The sequence below is a fragment of the Zonotrichia leucophrys genome, chromosome 4A (assembly GCF_028769735.1).
Source record: "Zonotrichia leucophrys gambelii isolate GWCS_2022_RI chromosome 4A, RI_Zleu_2.0, whole genome shotgun sequence".
Lineage (NCBI taxonomy): Eukaryota > Metazoa > Chordata > Aves > Passeriformes > Passerellidae > Zonotrichia > Zonotrichia leucophrys.
The window spans coordinates 17,803,450-17,824,488 of NC_088174.1; the positions used below are offsets into that span (position 1 = coordinate 17,803,450).

General features: G+C 40.4%; 1 long non-coding RNA gene across 1 annotated transcript in view; it reads right to left on the reverse strand.

Moving 5' to 3' along the window:
* Positions 1-1,374: 1,374 nt before the first annotated feature.
* Positions 1,375-21,039, reverse strand: part of LOC135447767 (uncharacterized) — a 76,601-nt gene continuing 56,936 nt past the window's right edge. The window contains exons 2-4 of the long non-coding RNA XR_010440293.1: positions 2,921-2,995; positions 2,352-2,454; positions 1,375-1,893 (exon numbers count right to left, since the gene is read on the reverse strand). This is a non-coding gene — a long non-coding RNA (uncharacterized LOC135447767). The remainder of the gene's footprint in view (positions 1,894-2,351; positions 2,455-2,920; positions 2,996-21,039) is intronic.

The window sequence follows — 21,039 nt, forward strand, 5'->3', positions numbered from 1 at the left end:
TTGTCAGGGCAGCTGAATTCAAACACGCCAAGATGTCATTTTTTCCATATTAAGAAACATTATTAATAAAGAAATTATAGCAAGTTGTCATAGACTACCCAATTACTGGAATAACAATCCTTTTCTCCCAAAACTCAGGGGAAGGTCTTCACAACACCGAGGTGGCAGAAGAAAACACTGAAATTCTTTTCACTTCCTTCAAGTGAAAAGGGAGCCAAGAGCATTGCTGTTACTGCCTGGCTGTTGGGGAGTGTTGAGAACAGACAGAACAAGAATACAAAATTCATTTGTATCCTGCAAAAACTGGTGTCAGATCAAAACCAGTTAGAGCCAAAGCTTTATATTTTATCCTGCATGCAGAGACACATTAATAGTAATGACGAGGATGATGACAAAACATCTCCCACAAAGTGACACAACCAAGCCTGGTATTGTAATTATGAAATATCAATGGTGTTCCTTGGCAAGGAATAATGTCTTGCCTCAGCAAACTTCCTGTAAGATTTCTCATGTTTCCTATCTGTTTATGCACAGTGAGGCTGCACAGGAGCTTAAATGTGACAAGATCCTCTTTATCTGCCCAGGTATTTTGTGCATCCTGATCACTGTGACACCCATCTGTCAAATACTAATTGTCTCTAATCCTGCTGCCAAGTCCTTACTAGAATCACAATAATGAAAGCAATTAAAAATTCAAATAAAATAAATAAAGAAATTTCACATCAATTAAAAGTTGAAATATTAGAAGCAATCATCAACAGACATTAACTAGAAAAAATTGCACTAATTGATAGCAGAGCCCAAAATTGTTTAAAATATTAAGCTGAGAGTTTCTTCATATCAAGAACTCCACAAAACTAGCTGTGACACTTAATCATACAGAAATCACTTGCTGATTTTTGCATAAACTGGTACCTTTGGGGCGAAAACATCGGAGATAGTGACAGGTTGCACTGAATTGCTCAAATATTTTTAGACAATAAATGATTTCAAATATTTAAATATTTGAATAACTTCAAAATAAGTAGTATTCTGAGAGAAACACACTGAATATTGCTCAGAGTGGGAAGGCAAGGAATGGAGCTGCAGCTGTAGAACACGTCCTGTTGCTTTCCCACACTTTGGGGTTCGAGGTTAACGCAGCAGGAACAGGGGTCACCCTCATCCAATAGCACAGATAACCCCCCCAAGTCTCACACTGCCTTCAGTGGCTGCCACCTACCAGACTGAAATCAAAGCCACCTCCCCCTTCCCCGGGGTTAATTGTGTGTTTTGCTTCCATAACTTTCCCCTGCTCAGAGCTCCTCTCCAAAGCGTGAAAAATGGAAATCACTGGCGAGGTTCTCTGCAATGTACACCAGGGGCAATGACCAGCTCATTAACAACTCATTTATTGCCTTCAAAGCCCAGCCATAGTTCAACCAATATTGATCAAACACATGCAAAGAAGAAAAAGACCTACAAGATAACAATTCCACTGGATTCACAAAGAGTTTTATAATAAATACTATTGAACTTCACTGGTGACTCCTTCCGTGAATGAAATTTATTATAAAAGTTTTTTCTTCTCATAATGTCATTGTGACTATCATCAGGGATTCAAAGGAACTACATGCTTAGAAGAATTAAAATATTTATGCCATATTTCTCTCTCTCATCTCTGATAACTTCTCAAAGTGTAAACTAATCTGATAGCGCCATGAATATTTATATATTGCTCAGCGGGGAAAATTAATGTAAATTAAACAACTGATAAAGCTGGTAATATTTGTGGTATCCATATTTTCAGAAATCATTCCCATGTTAGCATGGACTCTAGGAACATTCCTGTTGGGCTGTCACACGTCAGGGCTTGTTTGGCATCTGCAGAAAAGATCATTTCCTTGCAGGGAGCTGCAAATACAGACATCCAGTTCCAGCCTCTCAGAAATAGAAGTGGCAACCATGAAGAAATTATTCCATCTTTTGTATGCAGTAAAGCAGACAGTTCCTGTTAGGTTATATATCCTCTAAGATTACAGTTAGCACAGACAAAATTATTATCTAAAGCAATGGAAGTAAGAAAATAGATCTTCTGGAATGGATATCAAAAATACAGGTGCTAAGCCAGATTCAAAACACCATGAAAAGCAGCTTTTAAGAAACCCAAAGAAAAGCTGCACCTTCAAAAATTTTTATCAAATTTTTAACAAGATCTGCATTTTAATCACTTTTGGGAACACTTGACTTTGCTGTGCACTAAAGAACTGCTGATAATTTCAATCAAAGAACATGGCACCGCAGATGAAAGCCAAGAATGCAGCCTGAATTTGTGTCAGACAACAGCAAGGTGATATTTTGGATAGGATTACCTTCATCTGTTGGGGCTCGTAGCAGCCAACATCCCAAAATTCACTCACATCACTGGAGTCCCCCTCTGGAACACTCTGAACCACTCAGATGTCATCCCTGTTTCTATAAAACATTGTCAGGAGGATGCAAGATAAATCTTCACTTGTTTTAAAAGTTTATTTAATTTGTAGAATTATTTGAGGAGGAGAATTAGTTTCTAACCTTTCACCTTTTTTTTTTTCTTGTTTTCTTCATTAAGGGTTCTTAACCAGGGCAATGATAATTCCTGTCTTCTCCATGAAACCCATAATTTTTGAAACTCATGATTTTTTGCACAAACCAAGCATCACCCATACAAGTTGACTCCAAAAGCCAAAAATTGGTCCAGATAAAATTGTTCTCTGTGCCCTTCACTCCAAGGAATGAAATATGAATGCTCATCTAGCATTCACTTGGAGTTCTGCAGAAGAATGGACAAGCTAGAAAAACTTGTGAATTTAAATTCCTTTTGTTTTTGAGGGAATCAAGCAACAAACTGCAGGGATCCTGGATGTGATATTTGGAAATATCCTTCACATCAAGCTTTTACCTGCACAATCATCTCCCAAGCTCCTTATGCAACTGAACTGCTACTGAACTCACTGCCCGTGCAGGATGGAAAGATCTAGAAGGAGAGTAAAATTCTGTCAAACTGATGTGCCCACGTTTTGCAACACAATGTAAAATACACAGGGAAATGCTGTATCAAGTCCCTCTCCAAAATACACCCTACCAGGTTTCTTAAAGGTAATTCTCACCCTGAATACTGAAAACCAGAAACATGAAATCCAAAATACAGGAAAGCAAAAGCACAATTAAATCTAAATAGTACAACAATCAGTGGAGGTTGGGAGAACTAATCTTGGTTGGAGATATGACTAAAAGCGTTTATTTCCATGCTTAGCAGTGCTAAAACCAGGGAGGAAAGGCATAAAATGCAATTAATAACTGTCCTGTCTATGGTCTGTCTACCTTAATTTGCACTAGACACTAAAAGCGTGGGACACTTCAGTTCTTCAGCATAAACTGCATTTCATCTGGAACAACAGGAAAACCAAAGTGCCCAGCCTGCTCCAGGCTGACCCTGCCCTTGCCTTCCCCTGCTCACCTGCCCCCTGAGTGAGTTTTCCTATGAAATTTGTCTAAACAAATGCCTAAATCTATGAAATTTGTCTAAACCAAAACTGGGAGAGCCCAGCAACAGCACTCCCTTTTTCCATGGTGTTTGAATGACTTCACACAAAGGAAGCCAAATAAATTTACTGCTGAACTTTCCCAATTTCCTTATAAAATATAAAAAAGACTCAAGTCTTTAATCACTGGAGAAATTATCCAGGAATGTTTTAATGGTGAAGCACCTGAATTTGCCTGTAGTCCCATGGTGATTTCTCCTAAAATGCGTGGAACACACAAGGCTCAGAGCATGAAATGGATAAATATGAAATGTGTGGCCCTAACAGACATGTCTGAAATGGTTTTGAAACACTAAACAAAGAAAAGTCACAGATTAATTTCTTCATAATGCTGTAAAATCACCCCAGTGGAATTAGAAATGTAAGAAAAAAGAGATTGCATTATGCTGTATTTAAAATTCCTCAGTATGAGATATTTAAACAAAGTACTTATTAAGACAGAGTAGTAGCTAAACAGATCATTCACCACAGGATTGAATAAACTTTTAATAACTTCTTAAATGCATGCTTTGAGACATAATAAAATTACTTCCTGGCATTAGAGACTTACCTGACGTATAGATAATCAATAACTGCCTGTTCCACAAAGACAGACCCAAAGTTACAGTTCATTTAGACTTGGGCTTCTTGCTCCGCCTTACGAATCACCAGATTTACTCCACTGAATAAAGAAGTATTTATCTGAGAAGCTGGAGGAGTGCAATTCTGAATAACTACATGGAAATAGGGGGAGGCTGGATGGCAAATGCCTTGCTAAGCCTCTTCCATCTCCAATTCCCCGCTCTCTCTGAGCAGGCACTTATCCTTGCTGAATTCTAGGGAGATCAGCACTGATCTACATGAAATCCATAAATTAATATTAAAGAGTGGCTCTGTAGTACAATATCTGTTAGAGCATTAAAAACTCCTACAACTCTCAGAAACTTTCTGCTGTTTAACAAATCTGGTCTGAGGGACTGGCTGAACTGAAAATGAGGGTTTGGATTTGAGAGCCAGTTGTCAGTGATGGCACAAAGAACAAAGGCCACAACTAATATTGGGAGGTCAAAGAAAACATAATAGAAACCAATTCCTTGAAAGGCTCACTCAGAGTGTAACAATTAGGAAAAGAAAAACACACAAAGAGGTTCCAGCAGCTCACCCTGCTCCAGGCCCTGGCTGAGGGATTCCACTCTCCCACAGCAGCAAACAAACTCAGCCCAACGGTGTCGCAGAAATCTTTTATGGAAAATCCTTTCCTTAGGATTTTCCTGAGGAGCTGGGAGGCCTCAGGAACAAAATGCAAACAATGGTTATCTGCTGCTGTGGAATGCAACAGGTGCATCTGGGATTGGGCTCATGGGGTTGTTTCTAATTAATGGCCAATCACAGTCAGCTGGCTCAGACTCTGTCTGACACACAAACCTTCATTATTCATTCCTTTCTATGCTTGGCTTAGCCAGCCTTCTGAGATGAAACCTTTTCTTCTATTCTTTTAGTATAGTTTAATGTAATATATACCATAAAATAATAAATCAGCCTTCTGAAACATGGAGTCAGATCCTCCCCTCTTCCCTCATCCTGAGACCCCTGTGAATCCATCACACAACATTGCAGGGTTTGTGCCATCGCAGAAAGCACCAGAATGCAAAAACAGCAGCTGTGGAACTGCCCAAACCCAACTGGAAGCACAGAGCAAAGTTACAAAATAGGGTTTCTAAAGGAGTAACTTAAATTTGACATGTATAAAACGTTAGATGTTTAATTTTATTTCTTCACTGTAAACAAACATGAATCTGTTTTTCTCCCGTTTTTAATGCAAACAGAATGAGCCATGCCACGGCAGCATAGAGAGGCTTCAGCTGAGGCTGAAATTCCCCAAACAAAGGGCTGAATAAATATACTGTGAGCTTGTTTAGTCTTTTAGCAAGGACTTGATCCTTTTTTTTTAACTTTTTCCCTATTGGAACAGATTTAGCAGAGTTTAAAAGAAAAAACTGGAGCTGAACTGACTTTATCAGAAATAACATCCCGATTTAGCAGGCCAGGGCTCCTCTCAGACTGATGTCAAAATGTCAGATGATGTAAGTAGCCCACACTAAATGTATCAGTGGTTTAATAACAAGAAAATTGACTTCACTGCAGAGCTGGAGTCCAAGAGCCTTCAGTCTCAGTGCTTGGAGAGCAGCTTTCTGCTTTTTAAAGGTCATCTGATTTATCCTGCCAGGCTCTAAAACCAGGAGGTGAGAAACTGTATAAAGGAAACACCAGAGCCTGTGCTGAGATTAAGGAAGCAAAACAATGACAAAACCAGGCCAGCCCTGAGTCTCGTTTCTTGCTGTCCCATGTTGGACACCACTCTGCACTCCCACCAGCTGCAGAGGATGGACATTTAGATTGCTGTGAGTCATTTCCCAGAGCTGGTAATTCTCTGTAGGGTTCTCCTCTCACTGTGTCATATCTAGAACACAGCAATGCAAAAGCTGCTGCTGAAGGGAAATTCAAGATCAAATCTCTGCGCACTGGCAAAGCAAAATGTGGCAGAGCGGGATTTGTTCAGTTATTTTCCTCTGTAACTGCTCCCAGGTTCTGCACACAATGCCCAGATCCAGGGGGAGATGCTGCTGCTGCTGCAGACACAGGTGCACAACAAATGAAATGTTCAAAACAAAACACAGGGCTGGACCCTGATTATTCTTAATTTCAGCACCATTCTGAAAATAGAAGCCATTTTTTAATGTAGAAATGTAGGAACACCCCTCAGCAGAAATTTTGTGACCACTGAAAGAAATGAGGCAAGAAAAGAAAGAGCCTGTATCTTGAAAAGAAAGCGGAGCCTATCCTGCTCCCTGTATCTCCGCACATCCCAGCTGTGTTATTATTCTGGGATAGATGCCTTTCTTTAATTTGTTTACACAATATTTATTTCTTGACTGCCTGTCACTGAAGCTCCTTGAATTATTTCTTTAAAAATGCATTTTTTTTTTGGGATACACAAAGTTCAGTGTTACCTATCTATGGGCTAAGCAATGCTTTCAATCAGCTTTCACCAACTGGAAAAGAGCATTCCAGCATTCTCACTCTCCAGCAAAACACACTGATTCGGTTTCATTTTTATCTGGAGCCTTCCTGCTGTGAATTGCCCAAGTGTGTACACCAGGTTTTCTGTTACAGCCCTGATATGAAAACCCCGATAACTTACACAATGGCTGCTGCTGATATTTTATATTAAGGAACAAAAATAGAACCAGACCTCAACAATGCATAAGACCATCAAGCTTTGCATTAAAATCAGTTTCTCCTGACGTGAGAAAAGAATGAATCCTTTAAAAAAAAAATAATATATCCTTTTGCTTTTAAAAGCTATATCCTGTTGCAGGGGGGAGGATGAGAAGTTTGATGAAGCACCAGAAGCTGCGGGTGGAGGCTGAGGAGCAGCTCCTGTCTGGGTGTGCAGCACGTGCTGCTGCAATAACCTCAGAGCTCATTGGACCAAGGTGTTTTGTGCTCTCCCCTTTGGAAAACAGACAGAATATATTCACCAATTCCAAATATCACCGCTATAATGTCCTCTAAGGTTTGCTCGTTGCAGCCATCACCTTCCCAGTATAATTTATTAAATAGTGCCATCCAGTGGGAAGTGACTCTCAGCACAAGGAAACTCTAAAAACCCAAGTTAATTCTAAATTCTTACCATTGATGCAGCTGCAGAGAGTATTTCCTCAGTTTATCTTCTAAATGAGCTGAATTTTACAATAACCCTAACTTCCTGGTGGTATTTTGGCATGCTTTCTGTAAGATACAGAGGCAATAAAAAAAGCAGGAATTCTCTGTGTGAAAGGACACATTTAAAGGGCATGGTGAGGTAGCAGGGCCAATCCTAAATCCTTGACAGCATCCAAATACACGACAAGAGAGGTTGCATTGTTCTCCCAGAAGTTCTGAGTGTTCAGAAGAATGGGAAAACATTGACCAGGAGTGATCTGGCTATTGATTTTAATTCTACCAATTCACGTGTAACAACTTCCAGGAAAAAAGTGTCAGAATCACGAAAGAATTGTTTAACTCCCAAAGCACCTTTGCATTATTTGCTGTTGATGGAACACAAATACTGAGCACAAACATAAATTAAACCAAGAAGCATTTAGAGGGAGACAAAAATTCTGCTTTCCACTCACCTGTTGCTATGTGTGTTTACAGACCTGCAGGATTTGGTGCCAAGAGAAAATACAGAAGTAAATTTCTGTGCAATTGGAAGAGCCATCAGCAACCTGAGAGCTCATTCCTCTCCCCTGCTTTGTATTTCTCCATGAATTGCCAGCATGAATCACAGCTCTCTTCAGATAATGAAGTCTTAGAAATTTCATGATCTGCTGTAGCAATATAAATCTATATGGCCACCCTATTAGAAACACCTACCAGGGAACAAAATGTGCTTTTGGAAGTCATTCAATGCAAATAATTCCATTTTTTTTTCTTTTCTTGGCATTTCACTAAAGGAACTGTAAGATGATAAATGTCATGTGATAGCAAAAACCACCAGAGTTAGTTCTATATGTGTAAAGCATTCTGAGTAAAAGATTCTGCATGTGCAGAAAGGTTTTTGTATGAACACAGGACACATCAGTACCAGAAAGAGAATTAAGAAATGGGTTCATACTCTAGTATTCAGATATGCGTTTGAATTGTGCCAGAAGAGGGGAAATGAATGCATTTGCTGTGGAGAATAGAGTAAAAAATAAAAGTACAAAGTAAAGCACCCAAGTCTTTTTAAATGGTAACAGTACCAGGTATTTCTTATATTAAAATTAAAAAAAAAAATCAAGTGAGGAGCAGTGGCCTGGATATTCACAGTTTTTCAAAGTAAGAATAGAGAATTATATTCTCCTAAGCCTACACATGAACAGAAAATGGCTCCATCACCTTTGCTATTGCCTTATTTTTTACTCCTCTATTATAGAAATTATAGCGGAATTCAGCTCAGCCTGGTCATAAAGTTCTTCACCAAGGCTTTGAGAACAGTGGAGTTTAAAATTACACATTAATACATTCTAAAGTTATCCAGGGATACTTGGAGACAGTTAAAAATAACAATAATTAGGCACATTTGTAGATGTAAGAAGTTGTGTTCCCTCACAAGTCTAACAAGCATTGCCCCATCTCCACTCTCACTGGTGCAATTCCCACCTTGCCCAACATGAGATGCTACAGAAGTTCTGGAGAATAAATTCCTTTCAGAAACGTTTCCAGCACAAATCCAACCCCAACCCCACACCAGCTGCTGTGAAGAATAACTCTACCCCAGCCAAAACCATCACAAAAATGTCCTTGCACTAAGTTATGAATATTTTCTGCATGCAGCTTCTTAGGAATTGATTATCTCTTCATAAATTCTTCCATTTTTTCTTTTTTTTTACACCAAGGAAAATAAGCCAGAATATTAGTTACCCAAAATCTTGTACAAATTATTCTAATGGTAATCTTAATTAATTTAACCTTTTTATAGGCACAAAAAATTTCAAGCAATTAGTTTCTTCTAATTGTGCCAACAGAATTAGTAATGTATTAATTATTATAGCATAAAAGTTGGAATAATGTAGCTGTTAATTAAACTCAAAATATTGCTAAATAATTATCCTCAAGAACATAATTTTTACTAATTAAAGCATTATTGCTAAATATAATTTCACAAGATATTTCATACAAATATTCAGCTCTTAATTAAATTATCAGTTGAACAGAAACAGTCAGATGCTAGAAGTTCTGCAGTTTGGAAACAGTTATGTTAAGTTGACTATATATTTTACAAAGAAATGCTTCTGCCCTAAAAATGATTTGGCACTTGATAAAGGTTCAGCAGCAGCGGCACCTCCAGTGAATTCAATCCATCTACTCATCACTCAGAATAAAGAGGCAGCAAATAAATGCACTGGTATAGATGTCTATAAACATATATCTATAAAAATATAAATATATACATAAATATATAAAATATATAAATAAATAAATATCTGTATAAATATAAAGAGTTTATAGAATAAACTACTTCAAGGTATTTTCTCAGATTAATTGTGCAGGATGAGGCAGAGGGGCTGGGCAGGGCTCCTGGTGGAGAATTCCTCCTGCAGCATCTCCTCCCTGCCTGCAGCTGCTGCCAGCTGGGTGGATAACAAATGTGATATAGAATCCACTCCATGAAGTCACCACACCACAACAAAAGGAAGGAAAGGAAAAGTTTTCCCCAAAAATGGAAGTTTTCAGCCCAGCCTAGCTCCCATTATTATTTCCATTTTTCTCTATCAGCCCCTTATAGAACTAAAAGCCACGGGCTCCAAACCAGATCCATCAGCACTGTGAAGTTTGTCCTCAATTCAGGATTTTACAGAGGCAGAACCAAATCTCCCCATTCACCTCAGTCCCCACCAGAGCTGAATTTACCCCAGGGTTTGATGGCACAGTCCAGTATCTCCATTCTCCATTTCCAGAATTCCTTGAATCAGCCAAACCCCCAAACCTGCAGTGGTGACCTTGGCTTGGAAAGGATGGTGGCAATCTTTGGTTTGGCCTCTGGGAATGCTGTGGGAGCTTCCCCAGGGGTTAAGGGTTGTTCTTCTGCTTAAAATGAATAAACCCATCCCAAAAGTCATCCCATTGTTGCCCCTTAGCATGCAGTAAAATGATCATAATTTTACCCTGTAGTTCAGTTTGTAATTTAAATACACCATGTGTGACATGAAGGAAGAAAAAAACAAAAATCTCTGCTTTGGATACCTTTTCACAACAAATTCCTGCAATGAAGACAGACCCTCCAAACCCACGAAAGCTGTTTTCTTGTTCAAACCCAAGCTTCAGTGCTCCTGCCAAAATGAAGAGGTTCCCAAAGCAATCAGTATCATATTCCAGAATTACATAAGGAGGCTTACTGCAAAGCTTGCTGAAGGACAACAAATTCCCTACAGCTTCTGAATTATAAACACACAGACAACATTTCCCTGGATCATGAGTATTTCCAGACTTGGCAACTCTAAAAATAATAGGTCCTGGGTGATTTGCTAGGCCTAAACCTCTGAACTTGGTGGATAAGAGAACATGTGAGGGAAAAGAAAAGAAAAGATGTGTAAAATTAATTATTGCAGTGTAAACTTGGAAGAATGGGGACTCTTGATAGATATTTATAACTCATTTTTTCTGGGAAGAGCAGAAAATAAAACACCGGAAACACTGGGGGCATTCACATTATGTCATTACTGTGTCCTTCCTAGAAGGCTGTAAAAAACCCCAACATTTCTGTGTTGGCCAGCAGAAGCTGATTTTCATCACCTGTGAGCGCTGCAAAATGACTGCAAAGGAAGGAAAGGAAACCAAGCTCTGCCACTGCTTAGCAAAACACCTGAATGCAAAAGCTGAGCACAGGAGTAGAAGCAAACACAATTCCCTTAAGCATCACATGGTTACCATCAGAAATTTCAGCTGCTTTAGGAGAGCCTAGGGTTGGTCTCTGGCACTGCCAGTTACTGCTCCTTTGTCACAAAAGTACAACATCAAAATGATCACACTGAAAGTCAGTCAGAGGGATTCTCTGCTGGTGCCAGGGGTCAGAGCTCCTCCTTTTAGAGGAAATTCAGGCCTCTTTTATTGCCATAGTGCAGCAGGAAATTCAGGCTGAGCATTAACTGCAAACACAGGGACAAAGGGGCAGCGATTTTTAAATGCTGTTTACCACTTAACAACGGCTTTTCATTTTCATTTGGCAATACCAGCTAAACCTCTGGAGTCTAAGTAATAGAAAATCTTCCTGTTTCATTTCAAGACAATCATTTCAGTAAAGATTAAAAAAAAAAAATTCATCACTCCGTGCAAGCTACTCAAAGAAATTTAAAACAAGTCTTGTACTCTAGCTGTTTTAAATTTTACTAAATGCAACACACTCCTTAAACTAAATTATTATATAACATATGATTAAATTATTATGTAACATTTGTTGAACAAAATTATTATATAACATATTTCTTGAATGAAATTATTAACTTTTTTGGAGTGAAATAATTAGATGTTAGTAAATAACTTGTCATGTCAGAACATCTCTGGTTTGATCAAATAATTTCATCAGAGTTTGGCCATCAAAATAGAAATTATCATATAGCAAAAGTCTTCAGTGACTGCCATTTCACTGTGAAAGGCCAGCTTTGAGCCAATGCTTGTTTATAAAATGCACCATTTCAAGGTATTTTCTTAAATTGTGTCCACTGATAAAGAATGTGGTGAATTAGTGAAAATATTGTTTAACCTTTTGAGTACTCCAGTGTGTAAATGCCAATAATTTAAAAAATATGTAACCACTAAGTACCTTGGATGCTGGACATTAGTTCAGCAACTATTAGCTACAATATTCTGCTAAAACATTATATTAGCAAGTACAAAAACATTTGGCTAACTAGAAAAACCAAACGCAGAAACCATGATGTGTATTCTGGGATTTGCTTGGGAATTCCTAAAGATCCCTTTCAAAGTCACACCAATGGCATTACATGCAATATATATATTTTTTTTTTGTTGAAAGAACTGGAAAGTCAAAAAGCTTCAGCAGTTGGTTTAAAAAGGGGAAGCTCCTCTCTCCCCCTCAGAGCAGATTCCCACCATAAGCACAGAATATTTTCAGTGTCCCCTTTCAGGCAGTGAGAACAGGGACCTGTGGGAGCCCAGGTTTGTGTCAGACTCCAGGTCCTGCCCAAAAGCCTCTCCCAGATGTTCTGGTTCCCCATTCCCAGTCCCAAAAACCTCTCCCAGATGTTCTGGTTCCCCATTCCCAGTCCCAGCTGCAGAGGATTTACTGCAGGGACAGAAATATCTGCAATTCTCACCAATCTGGGGCACTCAGGCAAGATTCAAGCTCCCAAAATCTGCTCCGTCACAGCACTGGCTCTTCCTCAACTTTTCTGAGCAATGTTAACCCCAGGAACGCTAGAAAATATTGTAATAAATGCCTCTTCTCTTTTATCCCCTACTGAAAATCTTTCAATATTTGGGGAAAAGGAAAAAGCCAAACATTGTTACCTCCTGCTTGCAGACACTTTTGAAACTTTAACTGTTTTTCAGGTGCTTTGTTTGGAATAAATAGCATTTAAACTAGAAAGAATCTGATTTAGGGACAGCTCTCCTCTCCGCTCATTGTATACTTACAATTTCAAGTGTGCCAGAATTGAATCTCAGTAAAAAAACAAAAGGAGCCCAATATTCTCCTTACATCAGCCAGAAGGTTTAATGGGGATAATGTGGAATGATTGATGGCATTCTCCCTGCCTGTCATTACCTCAGAGAAGCACTGCAGGTAACCTGGAGGGGATAATCACCCCTGGAAATTTGGGTTTGTGGTCACACAGAGCAACTCCAGTCCTGGAGAGCCCAACAGTGGATTAAACAACTTTCTGTTATTTGATTTGGGCTTCTCTTATGTTGCTGCACTGATTTCTCCAGCTAATTTCTCTGTGGACGTTACAGGATGAGAAATTGCTCAGTCCCCAGTGGTGGAGAGCAAAACTAAACACAAAACCTGTTTTTTTATCTCCTGCACACTGAAAGAAAACTCCAAAATTGCTTCATTTCACCAGCACTCCCTTCTGTGCCTGTGTTTTAAAGCCGGGTTTAATTATCTGGCATCATTTCCATTCATCGGCCACAAAATATTTAAATATAAATGTTAAATAACAGAAAGGGTTATGGGGAACTGGCACACCATTCCCTTGGTAAGCTCAGTCAATGATACAGCAGAGAAAGCACCAAAAATACCAATATCAAGGCTGCCCTGCCCTCCTCCTGTGCCAGGAGGCTCTGCCAGAGTCCAGAGGAGCCAACAGAATCTGTAATTCCACCCCATGAACACCCCAGCTCCTCCTCTCTGACTTTCAGATGCCACAAGACAAACTCCTGACAACCTGAGCAAACCTGAATTTAACTTTTGGCTGGAAAAATTGCATGAGTGTGGGAATAAAGCACAGATTTTAGTTCTGGTTAGCTTTTTATCTCCTACATTTAAAAGGGGTAGTAACCACATTTAGTTTTTTGTTGCTTCTTTTTTTTTAATTTTCCAACAAAACCCACAAAGTCATTGCTGAAAAATGAGATCAGCTCTTACACTCCCAATTCTTGTAAAGAGAAATAAACAAAGCAGAACCAATAGCTGGCATGCACTTCAGAGATATAAAATATGTTGATATTTTATGGTAAATAACACTCCTCAGTATTCTCTCAATGAAATTGCACTTTTCCAGCAAGCAGAGTCTGCCTTAGGCCCAGAAGTACCACTCTGTTCTACAATGCCTCACACCATTCCCTTTGCCAGCTAATTACATTTTAATTTCTTTAATTAAGTCTTGTGTCATTTCTGCTGTTAATCACTATTCTGCATAGCATGACAAGAATTACATATATTTTTTGCAATAACGTCCCTTTAAAAATATTTAGCAGCCATCAACAATCAAATGTCTGAATGATCAAAATGAGCTTAAATTTACAGCGATTTGAATTCAATCTCTCTACAGTGTTAAGGTTTCATCCAATATTATTGGTCAAGAGTTGTCTACCACAGTCAGAAAATCAAGATTTCATTAGTCATGGCCTTAAGATAACTCAGATTTACATTCTGGGAAAAAAAATAGGGTTTTTTCTTAATTCTTTCTATGTCTACCTCCAAAATTTGGAATCGTTCAACAGATCCCTGCTGCTCACCAAAACTGTTATTCAAATGGAAGAGCTACTAAAGAAATTTATTAGCAGTTTGCATTAAAAATAATAGGTTCTGATTTCCAGCAGTTCTAGAAACTGTTATGAAAATATTCTTACTTAAGAATAATAATAAAATGTTAAATCTCTCTAAAGGTTTCAAAACTTATTTTAATTGTGTGTGCATGACTGGTAATTGCTTCTCTCCCAACAACACACTGTAATTTGATTATCTAAAACCATGAAGGACAATAACCTTTACTTCAACACATTTACAAAAAAAGAGTGGCCAAAGAAATCCATAAATAATTAGATCTCATCAACACAACTCCTGACACACCACACTACTGCTAATTGAACTTATGACTAATGCTGGAATAGAAATATTATGTGAATGATTTATGAAAGAACCATCCTTGTGCAACTCTTTCATTTCCTAGTGGAAATAAAACTATTTCATATTTTTAATAATACATCATTTCATTTCCTGCAAGATATTCCCAAATGATGCTAAATGCTGGTAATGTTTATAATATTTTTCCAACACACTCTTTTTCAAGTGGTGATTACAACTTGATAATTTCTCCTCTCTTCCACCACGATTTTTATTCCCCTGTGACTATCACCACAACTCAATGATTTGTTTGGTGTGAGGGATTTGGGTGGGTTTTTGGGGAGTTTAGGCTGTTTTTGGGGAGTTGCCATGGCTGATGCTGAAGGTGCATCATTGCTCAGCACTGGTGGGGTTGGCACCTCCCAGCTTGGCAGGGACCCTTTCAGACAGTGCCACATCTGTCCTGCCACCCACAGCTGGATGTGCACATGGTGTGGCATTCACATCCTCTGAAAAATCCCTTTTGCCAGGATTTTGCTCCTGGGAAGCTGAGAAGCCTCAGAGAAAAGGGAAACAATTCTTATCTCATTTGCTTCTCCTGTGTTTTGCTTATGTGGAATGTGTTTGGAGATTGGCCAAAGAGTCAAAACAACCCACAGCCGAATCCAATGAAACAATCAGGGCCAGGCTGTGTCAGGACTCTGGAAAGAGTCACGAGTTTTCATTATTATCTTTTTAGCATTCAGTAGGTATCCTTTCTGTATTCTTTAGTTAGTTAGTTTACTATTCTTTAATATAATATAGTATTATAAAGTAATAAATGATCCTGCTGAGAACATGGAGTCATGTTCATCATTCCTGCCTGCCACAGGGGTCCCTGCAAATAAAACACACATGGTCTAACTCCTGAGGGCCCCAAACCCTGCTCCTTGGTCCATATTTCCATCTCCCAGCAGCCCCAAATCCCTGATCCCAGTGAGCTCTCCTGGATCCCAGACACGGTGCCAAGCTCACACTGAGAGCTGAACCACACTGATCTTGTGTGGTTTGTACAATTTAATATAAATTTATATAATTAATATATAAATATATACAAGTCTCCCAACCATTGCATCCAGCCTGGCTCTGTGCCCAGGTCCCTGTGGATGCCATCCCCTGTCCAGTGACCCTGCAGGGCTGCTCAGTGCCACTGCCCTTGTCACCCGAGGGCATTTCGGCAGTGCCAGCCCCAGCACAGCCCCTGGCACCAGCAGTGCTCTGTTCCTGGTCAGGGGACACTGGCCCAGCCCTGAGTGACCACCCAGCCCTTCCTCACCCACCTGTGCCCAGGTGCCACCCCCACTGTCCTGTTTAGGGTCACACCGCATGTGACAGTGACGAACCCTCACAGCAGGGCCTGTGGATGATGGCTGGCACTCAGCCCTCACCCAGCAGTGCTGGGAACCCAGCACAGACAAGGTTTTTCCTTAGTGAAGTCACTGTGCCTGTCACCAATCCCCTCCTCATTTCCCACTGCATGGTTTCCAGCATGATGCAATCATCCAGTGCTTAAAGATCATGTATAATCTGCACTCTGGCAAGGCTGCTGGGAACAGACCTGCACACTCCTAAAAAGGACAGAATAAAAAATGCCCTAACTTGTACTTTCAATGTCTGGAGACAATGGAAATAAGGGTAAATTTAATTCATGGGGGTTGTTTCAGTGTATACCAAGAAGCATGAAAAGATCCTTAATTTATTTCTTCTTACAGCTTAGTGTAAAGGTAAATAGACTACCCATTAGGTTTAAAATTGTATTTCATCAATTCCATTGGATAGCCAAGACCTTATCATCACAATATTGGTTAAAGTATGGCAGCAGCAAATGTCATGTCTGTCAGGCTCTAGTGTTCTGAGCCAATCCGTGTTAGATTTACTCTGAGTAAATGTCAGTGCTATCGAGAGCTCCCAGAAAAAGCAGATTTTTCTTTACAGACAAGCATTTAACAATAAATTGTCTGGCTAGTACAACAGCAGCAAGCTAATGACTCAGTCTTGCTCCCTGGGATGATTGGAGAGCTGTTACACGACTGATTCCTCATCTCCAGGCAGCTCCCACACTGTTCCACAGCCACCCCTGCACCACTCCAGGGTGACATTTACCAAATGGCTGCACGCCCTGGGCATTTTCAGCACCCCAAGATGCTTCAGAGAGCTCCAGCTCATCAGTCACCCCAGGCAGGAAAATCCCAAACCCTCAGGTCAAGGGTTACGCCTTGAGTCTGACACCTCCTGCCTTCCAGAGCTGCCCTGAGCCCACAAAGGCTCTGCCAGCTGAGCAGCAGCCAGAGAGCTGAGCTGGGGCTGGGAGCATCCTCCCCGTGATGCCAGGCAGGTCCTGCCCCTCCACACACCATTCATAGGAAATCACATTCATTACTTGAGCTGAAACATTCTCTATTATTGCCCAGTTGCAATTCTTGCAGTTTAGATATGCAGAAAGCTGAGATAATCTGTTACCTGTTTATCTCATCTGTGAGAAAACATCCCTGGGTTTATGAGGTTGAGGTCTTTTTAATCCTTATCCTTACAGAGTCACTCCCAGTGCTCCTCACCAGCTTGGCAGGACTCCCTCACTGCTGGCCCAGGGTGCTCTCCTCTGGCCAGAAAACCCTTCTGTTACTGTCCCCCATTGCTGCCCCATCCCTGGCAGTGCCCAAGGCCAGTTTGGAGCAACCTGGGATAGTGGAAGGTGTCCCTGCCATGGCAGGGGCTGGAGTGAGATGATCTTGAAGGTCCCTTCCAACACAAACCATTGTGGGATTGCTCCTGCTCTGGGAACAGTTCCCCATTTTACCCTCTTAGCTCCTTGAAACAAAGAGAAAATGACCCAAAAAAGACAGAAAAAAATGCAGCACAGACAAAAAAAAAAAAAAAAAAAAAAAAAAAAAAAAAAAGAAAAAAGAACAGTGGCACCTAAAGCCACACAAGCACCCCCAAATATTGCCAGATATCACATTAAGGAAATGCCCAGCAATCATTGTCATCTTCTCCAGCTGCTTCTAACTTGATGCCAAATGTCTCTCTCACAGGGTTGGGATCTGGATGTGCTGGGTTGGAAGCACAGACCCGGTCCAAGAACAACGCTGTCCCTCTGTCCCTCCCCCCTGGTTGTCCAAAGGAGCTCTGGAGCTCTCAGTGCCCCACAGTGGGAAGGGAACTGCAGGAGCTGAGAGTTTCAGAGCTGCCAGAGGCTGGGTTACAGTAAAAGCAAAGCAATGCATTGACTCCAGCCTTTCTTTGGAGAAAGAATTCACCTGCACACTGCACTTGAGCGTTGGCACCTGAGTTTCCATTCCTTCCATGTCCCAGACTCTCAAAGGACTAAAAAAGGAATCTCACTCTGCACAGGTCTTTGTGACTGAGTGCTTTGAGGAAGAGAAGATCCAACATCTTGGGGTTTAGAGGAGCGTGTGCCTTGCAGAAAAGACAACCCACGCCTCTGGGGTTTAGAGGAGTCGCAACAAAAGCCCTCTTTCAGGTTATCAGAGCTTTTCCATCTGAGAGTTTGCTGGGAAGGCGGCTTGTTAGCACAGCCTGGCAGAGAGCAGTGGAGCAGAGCAGGAATTTCACTCACAGCTCCAGCAGCAGCTCTGTGGCTTGTCTGGAAATTTGAACAGGAGGAAAAAAGCAAAAACAAAGGCAAGTCGAGCAGGTTTGTAAAAGACAAGATTCCCTGCCATTGTGGGGCGAGGCACTCGGCAAAGCAGCCTGTCATCCTGCAAAATGTGACAGCAGAAACTGCTCCGGGCTCCAGAGCTGCTTCTCCACCCTCACTTCTGTGAGAAAAGAAACCAACAAATGCAAGGATTTTGTAACCAGAATGGTGCTGGATCCTGGCGTGCAATGCAGGATTTAAACACCTGCTGTGCCAGGGACTGAGCCCTGCCTGGTGCAAACTCCCAGCTCCTTCCCTGCTGCACACGCTGTGCCTCAGTGGGCTTTGCCACACAAACTGCTCTGCCTGCAGCAGGAGCAGATGAATTGGATTTCTGCTCTCAGCTGTTAGAGATACCCTAAATCTAAGCCACATAACACTACAAAGTAGTTTTGCACTGAGACCTGTTCTTTCTGTGCCCCTTCTGAGCACCTGGCTGTAGATTAGAAATCATTTTTAACCCAGCCACCGTTTCCAAGTGTTCATGATGTCCTGCCTCAGCTCTCAAGAGAATAGATTTTACTTTCCTTGCTACAACTGGTGCACAGATGACAACACTATTTAGAAGAGAGAAATGATGTTTAACCAGCAGGTCATGCACAAATCAGAGAGCTCTCAGCTGCACAGAGGAGCAGATTATGGATGTGTGTAGGTTTAATGAACACCAGATTTGACACATTTCTTAACCCTGGGATATTTCTCCTTACCATACTCCAGGAAATTGGAGCAAGCTGTAGCCAATGTTTCTGTAAGGCCAGCTGTTACACACATCCACCTCTTTCAGCAATGATCTTCAGCAGTTAAACTTATTCTTCAAAAAAAGATAGAAATAAGAAATGTACATCTCACAGAATTTCCTCTTTCACTGTATGCATATTATACATTACTCACAATCACCTACAGAGTCTTATTCTTTTTTAGCCTCTAGAGCAAATCCTTCTGATCTTGCAAATTTTACATCTGCTTTAATTAAGTTCACTACCCAGGTTCCCTAGAAATTCCCACGAAGATTCCTTTTCTTGTTCATTCAAAGACAAGACAGAAATTGAAAGAGTTTCCTGTTTCTATTACAGCTCAAAAAGACATTTGAGATAAAGTTCCTGCTGGTTGTCAGGAACAGCTGAAGGGGTGAATCTGAAGTCAGTAAGTGCAGTTCAATTTTTAGTTCTTTACTCTCATCAGCTATAAGGAAATATCTAGGGAGGAAAATATCTATAAATATTTGCATGCACAGACAGGAATGTAAAAGCAACAATAATGTCACAAATCTGTGAAAGGACTAAATGCAGGAGCTCAGGAATCACAGGTGAAGGGTGGCAAGCGTTTGTTCTGTTCTTGTTTTTATAGAGGGAAATTTATCTTACAGAAGGCAAAATTTTAACTGGAGAATGTCATACAAAAATCAAAAGGCAACTGTTTAAGCTTAATGGGTCTGAAGAGAATAAAGAGTTGATAGTAATTTAACCAAAACATGGTTATTAGATATCTAAATGTAACTACATAATATCTCAACTCCTGCATTCTTGGAATTTATAATTTTGTCCATGGAACACCAGTTACAAATCTAGATGGGACTCTTAAGAACCCTATTAGACCATATTGGAAACTAAAGGAATAAAAACCAGGGTGTTCTTTCCTGCTGCCATTCAATTACTAGGCTAAACAATACTATTCCAAATTCGAGATAAATGCTCATGAATATGAAAAAATTGCTAGTGGGTTACATATGGGGATATCCATCCAATCACTTGGTGTTTACCTTGCTGTTGAAATCTATTTTTAATAAATTGCTTTCTAACAAACATCTCATAGAAGTGAGGAGACCCAAATTAGTTCCAGGTAATAGAAAGTTTGAGAAGGGAGGGGGATTTAGAGACATTTTTTGATTCAGATATCTGTCAGCACCTAGCAGTTCAGGAACCCTCAAGTGTTCCTGTTTCCCAGTAGATTATCTCTGGTAGTGATAAACCACACTCAGGGGAAGATGAGGTTTTCTCTTGAGAAAGAAGAGGGGGGGAAGAAAAATAAATCCTTGATCTCTCATGTGTAAAAAGGACAAGTGCAGTGCCTGGCTCAGCCAGCTCAGGCCTCACTAAGTCCCACTTATCACCACTCCCAGCTTGTTCGAGATCCAAATCTGTGACTACACAGCTCAGAGTTTCCCTTTAACAGTATTTGGACTCACTGATGCTCCCCAGAGGTTCCACAGCAATAATTCCAGCACTCTGAGGAGTCCATTTGGCTCCTGGGCCCTTCTGCTGCAGATTTGGGGCAATCAAGCCTCGATCTGCATAAGAGCTGAGAAAAAGCTGCTCCAAATACAATGCCCAGCACTCAGCAAGAGCGTGAGCACCTATTTTGCTTTTCAAGAGAGCAGCAAATGGACAAAATGATGAGATGTTCCATCATTCCAAAAGCCCACGTAGCAGCCTCAGAAGTGGTTGTTATTTTCACAGGTTCTCATGGATTTGTGCTGTTGAACAGGAGATAAAGGCTCTTGGGAGGGGATTATTTCAGCACACTGGGAATGAAGAGCAATTTCTGACATTCTCCCGATTCTTCCAAGACAAAAACTTGAATTGTAGAATTTAGTCTCTGTTCATATTTAATTGGACATCTTCCTAAAAGCATTTAAGTCTCCTGACCCACTTGCAGAAATCAAGAGAGTTAGGTCACTTCTCATTCCCAGCATATTGATATAACCATTCCACTCCATTTTGTTCAGCTGAAAAAGGCTTTTCACTGAG